Here is a 6,240-nt window from a genome sequence, read left to right as displayed (position 1 = left end):
GCCAGCCAGGTGCCTCAAACATAAAACTGATGTAAAACATAAACAACAGACTTTTCTATCATAAATAGCAATATTTTGGGGATTGTTTGGATACTTCAGTGTAATCTGGTGAAAGCCAACGCATATGATTTCTGGTTGCCTAACACTCCAGGACTTCTCGTCTGTGCATTGGTTCCTGTTAGTCATCTTACCCTTTGGAATAAAGACTTGACGTGTCCTTGAGAGAGAGAAGGACTGGCTTTCACAAGGAACAGGCCAAGGAACAAAGCCAGGTTCTGAACACTGTCTCCCCTTCCTCTTCCAGGTGTAGGTAAAATTAGAAGGCGGGAGAACAAAAAAGGTGGAAACACCAAGCAACAGCTTATATCCCTAGAAGAATGGGAGAATTCCTATGAATGTGTTTGGTTTTTCTATCTTTTATTTTTTTTAAAGATTTTATTTATTTAGAGAGAGGGGAAGGCAAGGTAAGGGAAAGAGTTAAAGAATCTTGAGCAGACTCCTTGGGGAGCCCAACACGGGGCTCGGCATGGGGCTCAAACTCAAACCCTGAGATCAGGACCAGAGCCAAAACCAAGAGTCAGACACTCAACCAACCAGCCACCCAGGTGACCCTTCTATCTTTTTCTAAGCAGCAGTGACTGTCCTGTCTTGAGCTGGTTAGGATCCTAGTATCTGGTGAAAAGGACATATCTCACTGAGAGACAAAAATCCAAATTATTCAAAGGAATATAAAGGTGTTATCCTTTGTTCTGTGATCCCTGCATCTTCAAACCTTGACTCTTCAGTTTAGGGAGAGAGAATATTTTGAAGAAAAGCATCAGGATACCTTTCCTAAAAGAAAGGTCCTAGAGCTGGTTGTTCAAGGGGAGAATTGACACTGTCCATATTAGACTTTTTTTTTTAATGTTAGTTCATGTCTTTTATTACTAACCCATACACAATTACTTGTCTTCTGGTTTGTTGAAGCAGTAGCTCAGACAGCATTTGCCACAACAAAGTCTGTGGGAGTGGCCAGCCATAAAAGTTCTAGCATCACACCCATCTGAAGGGCATTCCCCATGAAGGCAACTGATTTTGCCATTCTCATCCACATTATAGTATTTCGGGACAGTTTAACCTTCTTTCTCTTATGCTTATTCTTCGTGGGCGTGGTATAAGACTTCTTTCCTGGCACCTTCTTTCTTTTCTTAGCACCACTACTAAGTCCAAACACACGAATATTGTCATGAGACCACATACGTCCATCCTCCAGCTGTTTGCCAGCAAAGATCAGTCTCTATTGATCAGGAGGAATTCCTTCCTTATCCTGAATGTTGGCCTTTACTTTTCCTATTATATCCGAGGGTTCAACCTCGAGAGGGATGGTCTTCTCCATAAGGGTTTTCACGAAAACCTGCATCTTGGCGGTGGTTTCCCCGCAGATGGCAGATGGGAAAGGAAAGCAACATGCCTGCCCACCTGTATTAGGTATGTTAACCTTCTGCTTGGAATATCTTCCTTTTGGGAAGTTTCCCTCCCATTTCCCAGAGTTGTGTTGGGTACTGACCTACTGACTATATCACGATTACAGAGCCTCCTGCTGCCACCACCACAGAGCACATCACATACGTGACCCACACTAGGTCCATCTCATGCCCTCTCACAGGAATCTCAATCTGGAGTGGAATTCCAAAGGGCTGGAGGAAGAAGGGGCTGAATGATCCTGTAGCAGTGGAGTGACCTGAGTTCTAGGGAACTTTGGAGCTTGCTTGGTTACTGTCTTTCGTGAAGCCTGGTTGATTTCTCCTTTGGTCATGTGAGCTATCCACTATCCCGCCAGTCACCCAACCCCTTTACTTTAGCAGAATCAGTTTCTATTATCGACAAGCAAAGAACCTTAATTATTATGGAAATTGGTGCCAGAAAACAGGCATCCTTGGGGAAATGTGGGGTGTTTGGAATGAGTTACTTGACTAATAGGAAACAAAAGAATGTGAGATTCCATTAATATTCACAGGCACTGTTCTTTCACTATGACTGGGGCTCTGGGAGCCTAGTAGTTGTTGCACGGACCAATTTAAATGATGAAGGATGGCGAACAACCAGGCATGATGGCTGTTTTCTCCCCTCAACGTATAACTTAAAACAAGAGAAGGAGATCAGATCTCAAAATTTCACCTTGGTGATAGTCCAGTTTTTTCTGTCTTTGACAAACAAACAAACAACAACAACAATAAAATTAAAAGGGATTCCAATCTAAAGCTGTGAGACCAAGGATGTACAAACCAAACCCAGAAACTGATTTTGAGAGTTGGGTTCGCAAGTCTTTCTAAGTCTTTCATATGGAGGTTGGAGAAGTGATCCGAAGGCAGTGCATCCTGGCAAACAGAAAAGGCAACATTTAAGAGGATCTGTAAGACTGAACGCAGTACAGCTCAGAGATGCATGGGTCCCCAGACCAAGGACATTGGCATCCTGTGGGAACTTGTTAGAAATGCAAATTTTCGGTACACCTGGGTGGCTCTGTCCGTCAAGCATCTGCCTTTGGCTCAGATCATAATCTCTCTGTCCTGGGATTGAGCCCCACATTGGGCTCTGCTCAGCGGGGCGTCTGCTTCTCCCTCTCTGTGGGATCTCTCTCGCTCTTGCTCAAAGAAATAAAAAGAAAATTTTAAAAGAAATGCAAATTTCCTAGCCCTACCCCAGACCTACTAAATCAGAGACTAGGGGTTTGCGCAGCTGTCTGGGGTTTGGCATGTCCTCCAGGGGACGCTGATGAGAGTTTGAGAGGAACTGACTTAAAGGAACTGAAGATCTCAAACCATCCTGAAATAACTCCTCACCCTGCTTTTTTTGACAGAGGATTGGAGACATTGCCACCTTTGCATGTGAGAACTAATAACTTCCTTCAGAAGCCCAGTCACACTGTTGCAACAGCAAGTAGCTATGCCTTGGTAGGGGGAGGGGGAGGCAATCCTGAATATGTGGACATTAGAGTTAGGACCCTAGAAGGAGTTGTAGAAATTCGCTAACTTATATCCCCCCAAATTGGAAGAATGTGGGAACAGACTTTGAGGTTGCTAGGTCGGGAGTGTGGTCCCTATAGACTATCCGGGGGAATGTACAAATATGGGTACCTCCCAGAGACGATGTATTCAGAGTGTAACCAGCTGGGGAAGGCTTGTCCAACGTCAACATGCACTGAACTTTGTCTCACAACAAATTATAGCCCAAAAGTCAGAAATCCCTTAATAAGTATAAAAGAAGGAATTCAGACACTCAAGGAAGAGGGAATAAAGGGTAGGATAGATGATGCTCACCGAGTCTAGGCACTTCTTCACCACATTTTTGATATAGACTCTCATTTTAGTAACGAAAAGTATAGATTAAGGGGTATCAGTATGGCTTTATGGCAGGAAGGTGAAGCCACTTTGGATAGTTTAAGTAATAAGATAATTGCACGCAACTAGATGCTTGCAAAATCACTGAAAGAGACGGGGGAGGATATGGAGGGGAGCAGTACCATAGTCGTGAAGTTCTGGAGTTTGATCCTCTGATAAGAAAAAAAGCCACCACTGTCTCAACCACCCCTTTGCAGTGCTGAAAGTTGTGATTAGACATGCTTAGGTCAGTGGCTGCCTTTACCTATCAATGCTCTGATCTACATGGCCTTGCTTGCCAGCAAAGACAGCGGCAGGAGAATTGCTTCTGTCTCACATCTCTCTTTCATGTCATTCAAGAGTGTGTCTAATTGGCAGAAAACAATTTGCTTCTAGAATATGAGCTGGAAAGGAGTCGGGGAAGCCTGGTTTTTCACTTCCCAGCCTCAGCAGAGCAGGAAGGGTGCGTGAAGGGGTGGTGAACTAATTCTGTACCCAGCTCTCATGAGAAGATGAGAAGTGACAGCTCTGTACAAAAAGCCTTCTTTAGACTCGGAATGCTGGGTGCGAGAGCTGTCACTCCCAGATCTCAGGGGTGGGGGGAGCTCAAGATGTATGTGCCCACGAAGAAGTGCTAACCACCAGAGGTAAACGGAGCTTGGTCATCCTCACAGGAAGTATGGTGACCAGGGTAATCAGGTTCCAGTAGAAGTAGCCCAACCCTTGTGAATATCCAGTTGTGATAGATGAATCATGTGGCTCCAAAGGGTGGCATGTCAGGAAACTCTAAGTCCTTATTTGATTTGTATGATCCCTTCCATCCTACCACAAAGGCCAGGACTGAGCCACGTTCCTTGATGGTTAGGCTTAGGGTTTTGTTTTTGTTTTTATTTTTTTTTAAGATTTTATTTATTTATTTGACAGACAGAGATCACAAATAGAGAGTTAGGCAGAGAATGTGGTGGTGGTGGTGGGGGGGGGGGGAAGCAGGCTCCCTGCCAAGCAGAGAGCCCTATTTGGGGCTCGATCCCAGGATCCTGGGATCATGACCTGAGCCGAAGGCAGAGGCTTTAACCCACTGAGCCCCTCAGGTGCCCCTTGTATTTGTTTTTAGCCTATCTTCCAGATCCGAGTTACTTACACAGATTAATGTTTCAGTTGAATTGTAAGTTGAAATTGCCACCAAGCCATTTCACTTCTTGGGCCACCAGGAACCACCAAAGGGAGTTATGGTTGCTGTGGTGGTTTCAAAATACAGACTCGGAATCTTTGATGTTCCTCTCTTCAAAAGGCAAACCTGAGTGCTTGTCCCCTTGGGTGTGAGTCAAAGAAACTTGCTTCTAATCAACAAATTTCTCTCTAAGCCCTGCTAGCACTGCATCTCACAAATGTTGATAAGTTCTGTTTTTATTTAGTTCCAAATTAATTTTTTCTCTTGAGATTTCTTCTTTGAGCCATGCACTATATAGGACTGTGTTGTTTCATCTCCAAATATCTTGAAATTTTCCAGCTATCTTTGTGCTATTGATTTCTAATTTAATTCTGTTATCTGAGGACATATTTTGCATGCTTTCTGTTCTTTTACATTTGTTAAGGTATGTTTGATGGCCCAGAATGTGGTCTAGCTTCCTGAATGTTCCATGCGAGTTTGAGAAGAACATGTATTCTTCTGTTGTTGGACGGAGCAGAGTTAACCATTGAACAACACAGGTTTGAACTGTGCAGGTCCATTTATACACTGATTTTTTAAAAAATAAGTACAGGACAGTACTGTAAATGTATTTCCCCTTCCTTATGATTTTCTTTTCTTTCCTTTCTTTTTTCTTTCTTCTTCTTCTTTTTTTTTTTTTTTTTTTTAGATTTTATTTATTTATTTTACAGGGAGAGAGAGTGAGACAGAACACAAACAGGGGGAGTGGCAGGCAGAGGGAAAGGGAGAAACAGACTCCCTGCTGAGCAGGGAGCTTGAAGCAGGACTCCATCCCAGGACTCTGACATCAGGACCTGAGCCAAAGCCAGATGCCCCTAAATAGTTTCATAAAATTGAATTATTTAATTATCACAGCCACTCCCTGCTGGGCTGTGCTAATTGGTATAAGAGGTTTGAAAGGATCAAGAATGTATGATTGCTGCTATGCCAGGCCAAAGTCAACCTGTTCATTTCTTCCAACTCTGCATACACCGGGTAATGTACTGACAATGCGAAATGGAGGATACAAGTAACTCAAATGGTGTATCATCAAATAATGTTGTACATCATCCTGCACACACACACACACACACACACACACACACACTCACACTCACTCACTCACTCACATACCACAAAGGTTTCCAGAGTATAAACTTCGCAAAGCAATGGCCTTTCTACTTTATAATGCCTGAAAATTCTACCTGGAGATCTTTACCCATTTTACCTTAGAGGATTTTTATGGGATCTTGGATTCACTTTCAAATTTAAGCATTTTAAAATTCAACAAGTCTAAAAATCTTACCAAGGCTCTCCTAGGCCTGATGATTTCAGGTAAAAACTAAAGAAAGAAATTCACATAAATCCTTATTAAAGCATTATGATGTTTGAAGCTTTGTGCTAAATAAAGTATGGGACAATGTTGATGGGGTGAGGGAGAAGCACAAGGAAAGGCATTTTAGGTTAACATGTTACCATCCAGCAAAGATGCTGTAGTTACCCCTTTCTAAGTAAAAAACAATTTTTGCTACAGCAGACACTAATATTTTGTACTCAAGGCATTCAAATTCCTCAATCTGGGCCAATCTCATGGTTGTTAAAATGATACACGCATACTTTCTGGGTTACTCCTTATTTTAAAATACTGAATTTTGCCCAATTCTCAGACCAAGTGTTCCAATTTTAGATTAA

General features: G+C 42.7%; 1 pseudogene; it reads right to left on the bottom strand.

Moving 5' to 3' along the window:
* Positions 1 to 941: 941 nt before the first annotated feature.
* On the bottom strand, positions 942 to 1,399 carry LOC111147063 (annotated as a pseudogene).
* Positions 1,400 to 6,240: the final 4,841 nt, after the last annotated feature.

Source organism: Enhydra lutris, unplaced genomic scaffold, assembly GCF_002288905.1.
Source record: "Enhydra lutris kenyoni isolate GAN:26980312 unplaced genomic scaffold, ASM228890v2 scaffoldscaffold15, whole genome shotgun sequence".
NCBI lineage: Eukaryota > Metazoa > Chordata > Mammalia > Carnivora > Mustelidae > Enhydra > Enhydra lutris.
Note: the sequence above shows the minus strand (reverse complement) of the source record. Positions and strands in the feature narration are given on the sequence as shown.